We start from the raw sequence: 14,464 nt of genomic DNA on the forward strand, positions 1-14,464 counted from the left end.
GTAGTTTGGTCAGGACGTGGCAGAGGGTATTTGTTTTATGTGGTTCAGGGTGGTGTGTTTGTTAAAAGGGTGTTTGAATAAGTATTCCGGGGTTTTTGGGCACTGTTTGGTTTTCATGTATTTCTATGTTTAGTCTAGTGTGTGTGGTTCTATGTTGAGTTAATTGGGGTTGGACTTCCAATTGAAGGCAGCTGTTTGGTGTTGCCTTTGATTGGAAGTCCTATATTAGTTGGGTGTGTTTGTCTTGTATTTTGTGGGAGATTGTTCTGTGTTTAGCCTTGTGCCTTACCAGACTGTTTTTTGTCAATCGTATTTCTGTTTGTTATTTTGGTGTTCATTTTGATAGTTAATAAAAGTCAAGATGAGCCTGCACATACCTGCTGCGTTTTGGTCCTCCTTCACCGACGACAACTGTGACAGGAGGAGAGATGACTAGAAATTATTCGGTTGACCGTTTTGTGTGGATTAATTGGTGGAGTTGAGGACCTTCTGCATTTCAGGTAAAATAACAACTCAATGTTTATATCCCAGGACAAATGAGCTAGCAACAGAAGGCTAGCTAAATAGGACAAATTAGCTAGAAAGTGCAAGCTAGCTAGCTAAATTGCCATAAATGTTTAATGCTTTTCGACCTGTCCCCAAATTAATATAATTGGTTCAAAGTTTGTTTCGATATTTTAACCTGCATGTTGTGATCGCATTTGGTGTGGGGGTACAAAATACATTTATGCACGATGGCGTACGATGGCGCATGTGTGCAGATGGTTTGGGTTCCGTGTCACAAAGACATGGCGGTTAGAACTAAAGATCTCAAATTTTGGACTCATCAGACCAAAGAACGGATTTCCACCAGTATAAATGTCGATTGCTTGCGTTTCTTGGTTCAAGCAAGTCTCTTTTTCTTATTGGTGTCCTTTAGTAGTGGTTTCTTTGAGCTATGTCTGTTACTTGAACTCTGTGAAGAATTTTATTTGGGCTGCAATCTGAAGTGCAGTTAATTGCCGATTATCCTCTGCAGCAGAGGTAATTCTGGGTCTTCCTTTCCTTTGGCGGTCCTATACATATACAAATGTTGAGGGCAATACCCATTAGATTCCTGGCGAAGGTGGGCACTGCTGCCTTGTAGAGGTGGACCTGATCACAAAGGTTGTCCAATTCCAGGGTGGAGTAGTGGGCTAGGTAGATGTTAGGTTTTGAGGCAAAGTCACGGGAAATGCTTGTGTTTACCCACTGTATGGTAGCAGGGTGGAAGTATTTTCATGGTTGCAGGGTGGAGAAAACCACCTGTGAGTTGAGGAAAGTGGAAGAAGTTTGAGTGTTGTGGCCACCCTTTCCTGCTGTGCTCTCAGGTCATTTGTGCCTGTGTGAATTATTATGTGGCTGGGTGACCTTAGTTGGTCCACAGACAGCAGGTCTTAGGGGCAAGCTGGGAGTTTGGACAGCAGAGTCTAGCCACTGTGTGTTTGGAAAAAAGTGTATTTTCTTCTAGTATTTCTCATTTGAGTTCATAAGGAGTACAATCTGTGGCTTTTGTGTGAATTCAGCTGGTGTGTGGGGGGGTTGACAGGGGGGTGTTAGGAGGGGGTCTCCTGGGTTGGTGGTTCTTCATTTATATGCCCTGCTGTGATGTCGAGGCTGTGGTCAGGATCTGGGGTGAGCTGTTCTGCGACGCTGTCGGCTATGGTCAGGATCTGACGCGCGCTCTTCTGCTTGCTTCTCTGCGGGTGCCAATTGTCTCATGGGTGGTTCTCTGTCGCACTTCAGCTTTCTCGCCTACTCCTTCAGCAATCTCACCTCCTCATCTAGTGCTCTCAACTTCTCCTGCCAGTGGGCCTCCTCCTTCCAATCCTCTTTTTCCTGTTGAAGTTTGTCTAACCACAGTGACAGAGTGCAGACATGTCTCTCTCCCCCTCCAGGTTTACGGATCTGATTGAGGACGTGTTGATGTGCTGGACTGTTGTCTGGGTCTGTGCTGACTGGAGTGTGTTGACCTGCTTTTTGAGCTCCACCTACCTTACCTCCAGCTGGGTTAATTTATCCCTCATTTCAATGAGGGGGTCTTGCTCTGTGCTGGGGGGGGGGTAACTCCACTTGGGGTTGTTTGTCTGCAGGGCTTTTTGAGGGGGTATGTTCTGACTCACTTGGGGTAGGGGAGTCATCACCAACAGAGAACTTCTCCTGCTGTGAACCCTCTTTGATTCTGTGTCCTGCTGAAGCTGTTTGCAGTTGCCCTGTACTAATACTGTTCCAAACTTGTACAGGTTTGTCTCAGAGTCCTTGTTGTCTAGTATCCTGAGTTTCCACCCATCGCTAACACCCCCTCTCTTGACAGAGGGGTAGTGTGTCAATATAGCACTGTGCCATGATAGGGGTTGGTCTGTGTGGAAGATGAAGTTGCTTACGTTCCAATTGTTGAAGCACTCAGCAAAAAGTGTCTCTGAAATGTCCACGAGGAGCTTATTTTTGTACGCTTTCCGTGCCTTCTCATTTTTTACATTCAAGGGCTACTGTACTGTGATGACCTCTGCACAGGGGGAAGCCATGGAGCAGGGAGCCAAAGTGGCCTATGCATTTGGGTGGGATGGAGGCTGTGAAACTCTGACATTGTTGGGCCCCAGGGCTTTCACACCTTTAACTTCACACATCGGTGCAAATTGAAGTTTCAGCCGGGTCTGTTCTGTCCTAACAAGCTTGGTAGCCATAACTTAGCATTCCATCTTCATAAAAACCTATATCTAAAGATTATTGTAATGTATTTTCCTTCTTGGATTTAGAAGTAGCTTCAGACTGAACATTAATCACTCAGTTCCAGGTTGGAAAATATTTTCAGTTTTCTGTTGTGCTTCATATGTTGGGTATTGATTTGCCAGAACATTTGCTGGATAGTCCTTGGTAGTAGGAATCTTTCTAAGTAATTTTGTCCAAAATCGGGTTGTAGGTTTGGAGTAAAGTTTGTGTAGTATCCTATAAACAGTATGTCCTTGTGAAAAAAATCTAAGTTTATCGAACTCTAAATCTATCTTTTTGTAAATAATTGCTGGAAAAATCAGGAGCTCATCTGCTCATGAGCTCTGTCTCTCTCGCTCGGTCTCTCTGTCTGGGTCTTAATTAAATTTTAAAGGACTTTATTGGAAACATATGTTTACATTGCCAAAGCAAGTGAAATGGATAATAAACAATCAAAAATGAACAGTAAACATTACAATCACAAAAGTTTCAGAGGAATATAGACATTTCAAATGTCATTATGGCTAGGTACAGTGTTATAACAATGTACAAAAGGGAAATGGTATTTGTTCTTCACTGGTTAATCTTTTCTTTTGGCAACAGATCACAAATCTTGCTGCTGTGATGGCACACTGTTGTATTTCACCCAAAAGATATTGGAGTTTATCAAAATTGGATATGTTTTCAAATTCTTTGTGGGTCTGTGTAATCTGAGGGAAATATGTGTCTCTAATCTGGTTATACATTTGGCGGGACTAATACAGACTAATACTGTTGCTTCAATCTAATTATCTATATGAAATGTGTAAGAAATATAATTTACATTAGTCCTAATTAAATTTTGGATGTTAACCAAATATTTGTTCATTTTCCAGTTCTAACAAAATTAAATTACAGAGCCCTCTGAAATATTGTATCATCGGTTGAGCATGAATGATCCCCCCATTTAACTTGGTATAGAGTGGCTGCAGATGAGATGGAATTCTGGAGCTCTTCCCTGCACACACAGATGGGTGTTGATTACAAAATATGTATCAATACAATCAGTTTAAGTGAAAAAAGGTCAGCTAATCTCATTGAAAAGGAAATACATTGTATGCCAAGACAAGGAGCAAGTCTATCACCATCTATATCAATTGGCCCTAGTTAATTCTGTAATGCCTCTAAATGATTGCCAATATCGCCCATGGGCTGCGGACGTTGAAGTAAGCTTACAGCAACAGTCAACAAAGTGGATAACAAATTGTCCTGTATGACTGAAGCTGCCGGAGATCAAACAGATCAATGCTGGACAGATCCCGCCAAGCCTTGGGATTTTTGAAATAGAGAAAGTGTCAACAAATATGGATAAGAAAGGAATATCAAAAACACTGGCACTGGATGCCAAGGCAATACAAATCAATACCTGACCCCAGAGCAGTGTTGTCATGTAGCTGAAATACTAAACAACATTCATCAACAGACACAGAGCTCTCTGAGACCCGTTTGGTCATTAGTTGACCAATCACAGCTCACAGCTTACACCCCCACTTTTCAGTTATTGTTCTCTTGCTAGATGGTCAGTTTTCAGAAGAACAAATTAGGTTTGCACTTCAATACCGAAACAGGATTGTCATCATCTAATGTTTGTCCTGTTTCCTGTTGTGTTGCAGTGGCGGCTTAGAAGCTCTTAAATAAAGAAAACCACAGGACATCCTCAGCGTTCATCTGGAGGCTGTAGTGTAGATCTTGTGTATCCCTCTGTAAGTCATGTATTTCTGAGATGCGATGGGGGCCGACTATCATTGAGAAACAGTGATTATCTCCAGCTGGTTTTGAATCAGTGCCCAGTGTTCAACATAGTTGGTTGAGACTTACAGGCCTAACCCTGTCAGCTCCCTCTCTCTGAGAACGGCTTAGTGTTGTATTGAGGATGTAAACAAAGGTATCACGCCCACTGTCTCACGTCATTTAGCTCTATGATTACTGCCATCATTCCACCACACACCAACTGTACCGCACCGATAAGTCTCTGGCATCTGGAAATGAAAATTGGGAACCATACATACTGTATGGTTCCCAATTATTAGCACAGGATACATTAGCTGGTGTTTGCTTTATTGGAACTTACTGGAAGTTGTGAGTTGGCATTACAGGGAAAGAACCAACAGGAGAGCAGACATTGATGTGACTGAGATATATATATATATATATAGCATAAGTTTTCAAGAAAATCACATAGACCATCTCAGCTTTTCTCATTCATTGACCTTCAGTATGTGCAGACTCACAATGGACTTTTCAAAGACATGTCTTAGAGAGAATATGAGAATAATAGTAAATACAAGCACACAGAGAGACAAACATGTATGCAGCCACACATGCATGCATGCATGCACATACACACACACACACACACACACACACATCAACCCAAACACACACAATCAGAAGAAAAAAAACATTGAAAATAAATCAGTACCTGGTTGGTGGGGTTCCAGCTCACCACTCTCAGAGCTGTCCATCAGACCTCCAAGGAGACAGAGAGTAGGGCAGAGAGGTATGATGGAGGTAGAACAGGTCCTGACCCCTGTCAACACTTGGTTGACTCACACAAAACACATTTTAACACAGAGACGAGCCCAAAGAGAGCGCATAGGGTGTAGTCACAGTGGAGTGCTGTTTACCGATAAGGATACTTCTACTAAGAAATCAGAACAAAGGGTGAATGTCAAAAGTTTGAAGTGGCTCACCTCAACTTTGCATTCACCTATCCAGCACCTGTCCACAGGAAAGGAGATTAAGAAAAGGAGATGAGGAAAGGAAAAAGTTTTAGACTATTGAGATGCAGCCCAGACATTCACTATCCCCCAGAGACCTGCCAAGCGTCATATCTCAGCCATCTGATTGAAATTAGAGGTGATGACACAGGACTATTGATTTAGAACTTAGAGCATCTGCATTTTCTAAGAGGACAGATCCAGTATTGATTAACTATCTTTACCACTGGGATCATGTTAAGTGTTGTACAGTAGTCATCAGGACTGGACACATCTAGCAAAATAAAATTGTGACAATACATAGCTGGAAATTACTGAGTTGGCAGTGTTCAAAACTGACCGTTTAGCCACGGCTCTACTCAGACATTCCATTCTGTTTTACCAGTGTGAAAACACTGACAGTATAGCAAGAGAGACACAAATTAATTGATTAGAGAATATCTGTGTGTACAGATAGGGGTCAACCTGTGCCCGAGCACCTGCTCTTTTGCCCTCATATGAAAATGTACCCTTACAGCTCGTCTGCTGCATGCAGTGTGGCTACGGGTGCCGGGCAGAGAGTTTGAATACTGCTAGGTAGCTAATTGGCAATTTTTGTTGTTGTATGCATCGGTCATGTTTGTCTTGCACCATTAAGGACAGAGAAGGGGGCAGATCTCAGTAGCAGAACAAACTATAATCAAGTAAAAACAAGTTTGTTTAGCTGATAGCCACTTTTTTCCCAAAGTCAATTGTCTCTAGTCATTTCAAGTTAAAAGGCCAAGGAATAACTTGCGGTTGCTTGTTTACGTCGTGTCATGAGTGAGTGTGTTCCCTTTCAGTCAGTCAACTTCGGTAAAACATACTATGGGGGTAGAGGCCTTTATGGGTCAAAAAAGTTGGACCTGTTCCGAAATGGACCTGGGCCTTTCCATTCCAGACCCAATATGCATCATTTTTTAAATATAGAGGCCTGATCCAAGTGAGGAAAGCAGCAGAAACCTTATTAACTCGAGCTGATAAAGCGCAAAGGAGAGGTAGAAAATGGTGATGCTTTAGCAGGGGCCGTGGTGTGTATGTAGGCTACTGTGAGTGTGTGACACAGGGTGCAAGGAGGAGGGCGAGACAGCAACCAACCAAGCTGACTCGCACAATATAGTAGACCAATAACTGCCATAGCTAGGTTATTTATCATCCAATATAATCAAGTTGTACCTGTATTAACTGCATCAAACCGGGAGAAGCTAGTTGGCTAGGATAATTGAGGCTGCATGCGCTTTCTCGTCCTACACAGTTACAAACAACAAAAACGACCTGTTAGCTCTTGGTTGTTGTAGCCTATTCTTCGCCTGTAACTTTGAATTCCATAAATTCCATCTTCTTTTGACTAGATATCCTAACTTCTGCCACACACAGAGGCTCTATGCCTGTAGCCTATTGCTGCTTTGATGACTTATGATAGGTCCACAACAGGCTACATGCGCCACTCCCGTGAAAAGCAAGAGCAGCTGCATATATTATGCAATTTCTATATCTCTCTCTCCCTACTGCAGCCTGGCTATAGCAATAAGTATGATGGCTAACTCCACCGAAACGACGAAGGCTAACAAACTAGGTTCGGGTTCGCGACCATGCATATGTTTCGGCTCAGTGCATGCTCAGGCTGCCCTCGCTCGAATCAGTTTGTGTGATACTAGGGGGCGGCTGGCACTGTTCCCCCTACTAGTCTGCAGCGCAGGTTCTCTTGGCAGTCATGTAACATTCTTTAAGGGGCTTTGCGGTTTCGATAATGACTTCCTCTCCCAGGTGCCCGTGTCTCGGCTGAGTCTGAGCTTTGGGACCCAAAGATGGTTTGGGTTGCTGGTCGCGTCTACGGTCTTCCGGCTCCTGTGCACTCTGTTGCAGGTTACGGGAGGGTATCCCGCCCCCGCCACCTGTGTCTGCCTTGGTTAAGCACCACTTGCCTCTCTTCCCAGGTCTGGGTCCATTCCTATGTAGACTTTTGAGACCCGACAAGCTAACAAGCACGGCAGAGCATGCTCGGCGAGCTAGCTACTACCAGCTATTCCTGCCTCCCCACGATGGAGTTGCTTGGTTAGCTCTTTTGTTTAGTATGTGTAGAGTTAAGTTGCTTGGTTATTCTAAACAGACTATGCTGCGGTCAAAGATGCTAGCTAGCCTTGCTTAGACTAAAAAACCTCCTGGCTAACATCAGCTAGCATTCATAACTTTCGGTGTATGAAGCTTACTAGTGTTTCCCTGGCACTATGGCAACCCCATTTATCTTCAAATCCTTTGGTTGGATTTGTCCGATGAGGAGCACACAATACTGTTGTTATGGCAAACAGGGTACTACAGTTGAAGTCAGAAATGTACATACACTTAGGTTGGAGTCATTAACTTGTTTTTCAACCACTCCACAAATTTCTTGTTAACAAACTATTGTTTTGGCGAGTCGGTTAGGACATCTACTTTGTGCATGACACAAGTCATTTTTTCAACAGTTGTTTAGACAGATTATTTCACTTATAATTCACTGTATCACAATTCCAGTGGGTCAGACGTTAACATACACTAAGTTGACTGTGCCTTTAAACATCTTGGAAAATTCCAGAAAAGGATGTCATGGCTTTCATTTCGAGCTTCAGATGCACGGTTGTCAAGAATGGTGGAAACGAAGAGAAACAAAATGGTGCAGTTTGAGGCCATGTGGCGAAGAGTGATGCGGGGGCTGGAAATGGGGCTGTGAGTAGGTGCGTCTGGTCCGGTGTGATGTTGCTGATGTTTGTGTGCATCTGTATGTTGTCGTTTGTATGTGTATGTTTTGTACTGATAAAAAAAGGTGGTGTCCCGCCCCTTCAGATTGCACTTCACGGGGGGGCTCGCTGTCTGCTCCGGCCAACGGTGTGCACGCCCAGTGTCACCCTGGACCATGAGAACAATGACGTCAGGGTACAGGCTACAATTTGTTGTGCATCCCCCACGCTTCTGAAGCATCATCACGTCGACTGTTCCCAAGGCCTCGGCACCCGTTTTGAGGGAGGAAATAGCCTCCCTTCTCCAGAGAGCAGGCAATCCATAGATTCCGTTTGAACATGAAGGCAAAAAAGAGAAGCATGATGTAAGACACAAACTTGGTATTCCAACTTATTATAGGCTACTAAAGCCAAAGACTTACCGCTGCACCACAGAGTTTTGATGAAAACAGGGGAGAAAGAAAAACTGGCTGATAATCACAAACTGCTATTTATTGCTGACCAGCAGATGTCACTAATGAGCACTGAACAGATAATGAAGCTCCAAGTAATTAAATATTTTTTTGGCACAATTTGGTAAAAGCGCCTTCAGAAAGCCTTGGTTTCCCCTCACTACATGGTATTGCTTTTGGCAACGCATGTCCCTGGTTGCCTCAACTCGGAAGCAGATATTTTATCCATCGGGACCCTCTCTCTCAGGAGTGGAGGGTACACCCGTGGGTGATCTTCCAGGTATGGGAATTTTTTGGCAGGACTGACAGATAATTTCGCATTGAGAAAATGTCTGTTTTTCTTGATAAGGGACCTTGGTTAAGCACCACTTGCCTCTATTCCCAGATCTGGGTCCCACCGCAATGATCCAGTCTTTAGAGCCCAGACTAGCTAACAAGTGCTGCAGACCCTGCTAGCCAGGGACCTGGGCTTACCATTTATTCTTGTGGCTCCCCGTTGGCCCAGGCAGCCTTGGTTCCCGGAGATCATTCCCCTTTTAGGCAGGGACCCTAGACTGGCGCCGACAGACACCGCCTTGCCTCTAGCTCCAATAAAACATTGCAGATTTCTTACTTCTAGTGTTTTTCAAAAAATGCTCTTAATCAGTTTATGTGCATTACTTCACATACCCGGGTAGAACTTTTGGAATACGAATCACTGGGTACTCACCGTCCACTGACCTCCTTCGGCAAGGAGGCGATCTTCTTGGGAGTCCTCCCGGAAGGTAGGAAGCGAAGTCGCCGATGGAGAAGCAGACATAGCAGGGTCTTAATGAGATTAAGACGCCGGGCGACCCATCTTCCATTACTGAGCATACTACTCGCCAATGTTCAATCATTAATGAACACACCTGACGAACTCAGAGCGAGGATCTCCTTCCAGAGGGACATCAGATCCTGCAACATACATATGTTTTTCTGTGAGTTTGCTTTCCTCCGACATCCAGACGGATTATATACAACCAGTGGGTTTTACAGTTTTTCGAGCGGATAGGAAGAGGGCTCTCTCTGGCAAGAGCAAGGGTGGTGTACTCTGCTTTATGACCAACAACACATGGTGCGACGGGGGAAATGTACAGGAACTTGCGAGTTTCTTCTCTGCCGACTTGGAATACTTGGTCATAAAATGTCGTCCTTTTTACCTTCCGAGAGAGTTCACCGGGATTATCACCATGGCTGTGTACATTCCACCCCAAGCTGAAACCAAAAAGACTCTCAAAGATCTTGATATGACCCTGAACAAGCTGGAGACTGCATTCCCGGAGGCAACTTTCATTGTTGCAGAGGAATTTAACAAAAGTAATTTGAGAACCGTGCTTCCAAATTCATACCAACACAACTGTCTAACTCGCGGAAATTCAACTCTTGACCACTGATTCACGCCTTTTTGACACGGGCATAAGGCCTCCTTTCTGAAAATCTGACCATGTCTCTATCCTTCTCCCTGCCTACAAACAGACTCGAGGGAAGTTCCGGTGATCAGGTCTGTACAGCGACTAATCAGCATTAACGCTCCATGACTGTTTTGATCACATGGACTGCAATATGTTCAAGGTTTCCTCTGGAGATGATGTCAACGAATATTGCGACTCAGTCACCGGATTCATAAAAACATGGATAGATGACATGATTCCAAAAGTATCTTTCAAAACGTACCCCAATCAAATACTGTGTATGGCTAGCAGCCTTGTTGGAAAACTGAAAGAGAGAGCTGCAGCTTATCAACAGGGCAAGGTGACCGGGACAATAGTTTGGTTAAACAGTTCAAATATGACTTACCCAGATCAATAAAGATGACACGACAGTAGTAGGCCTAATCACCAACAACGATGAGACAGGCATTCTGACGATGTGGTGCCGGGTAAAAACCCTCTCCCTCATTTACATTTTAGTCATTTAGCAGACGCTCTTATCCAGAGCGACTTACAGTAGTGAATGCATACATTTCATCCATTATTTTTAATATATTTTTTTCCCCCGTACTGGTCCCCCGTGGGAATCGAACCCACAACCCTGGTGTTGCAAACACCATGCTCTACCAACTGAGCAACACGGGACCAATGTTAGCAAAACAGAGGATCTAATTGTGGACTTCAGGAGGAACCAGACTGGACACGCCCCCATCCTCCTCAACGGGGCCACCGTGGCTACGGTCAATAACTTTAAATTCCTCTGCGTACACATCTCAGAGAAGCTGAAATGGTCTAACCACATGTACACCGTAGTGAAGAAGGCATGACAGTGACTCTTCAACCACAGGATACTGAAGAAATGCACCCTGTCCCCAAGGGCCCTACAGGAGCGCCAACAAGAGCATACTTTCAGGCTGCATCATAGCCTGGTACGGCAACTCCACCGCCGCGGACCGCAAGGCTCTTCAGCCGGTGATACATGCAGCCGAACGCACCATTTGGTGCACACTGCCTCACCTACAGGACACGTACAACACCAGGTGTCGCTGGAAGGCCAAGAAGATAATCGAACCCCAGCCACCCAAGCCATGCCCTGTTCTCCCCTCTCCAATCACTTAGACGCAGGCAGTACAGGAGCATCATGGCAAAAACTGAAATACTAACCAATAGTTTCTACCCTCAGACCATCAGGCTGCTGAATAGCCACCACTAGTCAGCTACCTCCTCCCCTTCCCCCTATGGATATTCCCCCCGCTACTCCACACTCCACGACAAGGCTGTATGCATATGTGGCAAGTATTTGAGCTGTGGTGCAAAGATAAAGGACTTGTTCCTTTTCAGTGCTCTGTAAATGACATCCTTCTGTTCATACAGGAGATTTTTGATCAGAGGTGGGCATTCTCCATGTTAAAAGTGTACATGATCGCTATCCCAGCGTGTCATGTAGGAATTGACATAGCCTCAGCAGGGCCCACCCCCTGGTTGTGGAATTCCTGAAAGGTGTACATCGTGTCAGACCGGTCTCTAATCCGATTGTGGCACTGGTTTTGGAGGCACTGTGTGCGGCCCCCTTTGAGCCTCTGGAGTTGGTGGATCTGAAGAGCCTCTCCTACGAAACCATGTGTTATATGTATACCTTTCCTGTACTCAGTTCACCCCAGGCGACTTTAATGTGACAATGCGGCCGATGTCTTACAGGTCCTTAGCATTTGAGCTATTTCCCTTTCTGCCTCCTCTTGCTTCTGAAGAGCAACATCTACATTTTAGTAAGTTAGCAGACACTCTTAACCGTAATTGCTCCTGTAAGTCGTTCTGGATATGTGCCTTGCTGAAGGGCACATCAACAGACTTTTCACCTAGTCAGCTTGTGGATTCGAACCAGATAACTTTCAGTTAAAGGGTAAACTATAGGAGATATTTGTGCTGCGGCGAGTTGGGCATCACCACACTCTTTTGTGAGGTATTATCGCTTGGATGTCACTACTCCCAGTGTGCTTTCCGCTAGGACAGGGGAAAGTCACTAGGCAACTCGCCGTGTTGGCAATACCCAGACTTCTGCATCTGGCGGGGTCAGGTCTGGGTGGTCTGCCATGGACCGTTTCATTTAGCATCAGTTGGGGTTGTCTTGGAACGTGATTATATTTCCCCGAAGTTGACTGACTGAAATTGGAATGTAACGTTATGACTATAACTACTGTTCCCTGAAAGAGGGAAACAAGGTACCATACCTGTTTGGCTCTGTACCACCCGTTCCTGTACTCAGTGCTGAGTGGCATTTAATTGAAGGAATTCATCCGAGCCTCACACTTGTCATCTGTGGAAGGCGGGGCTTCCAGTGAGGCACACATTTTATTGGCCTTGTCAGGTGTGATTGTAGATCCATTAACCAAAATCACAAGAGTGTGACTCCCCATAATCGATTGTACCTCGTTTCCCTTCTCCAGGGAACAGCAGCTACAGTCATAACGTAAAGTTTTTGCAGAAAATAAATAGGCCTGTAAATGTTGATATTTTGGCTACAGAGTCATTTGGTATAGTATGAATTTCGAGTAATGAATTTGTTGTTTTGAGGGGGGGCGCATGTTGTGCACGTGTGCATGCACTTCTGTGTGTGGTTTTGCATTTGTGTACCTATTTGCTGTATGTATGTGTGTGAACAGTTTCTGCAGTGCGAATGTCAATTAAATCCCAGCCTAAATAACCCATAGTAATTTAAAAGCTTCAATCCCACTCAGAGCCAAGGCAATTTCCACCCACTCCCCATCTCAGAATGTCATGACTCAATGATTGCATAACAGATCCAATATTCAGCCTTATTGACAAAGCCTGACTGTATGACAGTACTACCATTGTTCATGTACTGTATATTTTTATGAAAGAAAAACCCTTTCCTCTTCGCTATCTTTTGTACATAATATTATTTTCCGTTGTCATGCATTCAGAATGAGTGCATTCATCAGAACCCAGATGTTCTTGGACTTCCTTTCAATATATTAAAATCTGAGACCTAAAAAGTGATTTCCGACACAGCAGGAACTCTGCTTTTCATGACAGACTAATGTATAATATGTATTTGTGTGCATGCCATCCTGTCACTGTGTTGTTTGTAAAGTGGGCATCCTGAATATCTTTGCACAGGTAGATTTTTGCATAACCTCTATCGCGTCAAGTCATTCCATCTCCTTCAGAACTGCAGCAGCATAAACAAAAGAACACACACTCACAATAGCAACGGTCATAAAAACTATTTGAATAAATGCGACAGTTGGACAATGGATGAAAATACTCCAAACTTTTTACATTTTTATAATACATCAGATATTGACTTAATTATAGCACATAAAACATTTTACTGGCGCAGAGAAAAAATGAATGGAGTTCTGGGAATTTAGTGGGAATTTATGTATTCAATTTATTGTAAAATTTCTTTTTTTCTTAAAAGGCAGTCATACAGTTAAAGTCGGAAGTTTACATACACCTTAGCCAAATACATTTCAACTCAGTTTTTCACATCTCCTGACATTTAATCCTAGTAAAAATTCCCTGTCTTAGGTCAGTTAGGATCACTATTTTATTTTAAGAATGTGAAATGTCAGAATAATAGTAGAGAGAATTATTTATTTCAGAATGTATTTCTTTATTCACAATCCCAGTGGGTCAGAAGTTTACATACTCTCAATTAGTATTTGGAGCATTGCCTTTAAATTGTTAAACTTGGGTCATACGTTTCAGGTAGCCTTCCACAAGCTTCCCACAATAATTTGGGTGAATTTTGGCCCATTCCTCCTGACAGAGCTGGTATAACGGAGTCAGGTTTGTAGGCCTCCTTGCTTGCACATGCTTTTTCAGTTCTGTCCACACATTTTCTATAGGACTGAGGTCAGGGCTTTGTGATGGCCACTCCAATACTTTGACTTTGTTGTTCTTAAGCCATTTTGCCACAACGTTGGAAGTTTGCTTGGGGTCATTGTCCATTTGGAAGACCCATTTGCGACCAAGCTTTAACTTCCTGACTGATGTCTTGAGATGTTGCTTCAATAAGCCACATAATTTTCTATTCTCATGATGCCATCTATTTTGTGAAGTGCACCAGTCCCGCCTGCAGCAAAGCACCCCCACAACATGATGCTGCCACCCCTGTGCTTCACGATTGGGATGGTGTTCTTCGGCTTGCATACCTCCCCCTTTTTCCTCCAAACACGTCAATGGTCATTATGTCCAAACAGTTCTATTTTTGTTTCATCAGACCAGAGGACATTTCTCCAAAAAGTACGATCTTTGTCCCCATGTGCAGTTGCAAAGCTTAGTCTGGCTTTTTCATGGTGGTTTTGGAGCAGTGG

Source organism: Salmo trutta, chromosome 4 (assembly GCF_901001165.1).
Source record: "Salmo trutta chromosome 4, fSalTru1.1, whole genome shotgun sequence".
Taxonomy (NCBI): domain Eukaryota; kingdom Metazoa; phylum Chordata; class Actinopteri; order Salmoniformes; family Salmonidae; genus Salmo; species Salmo trutta.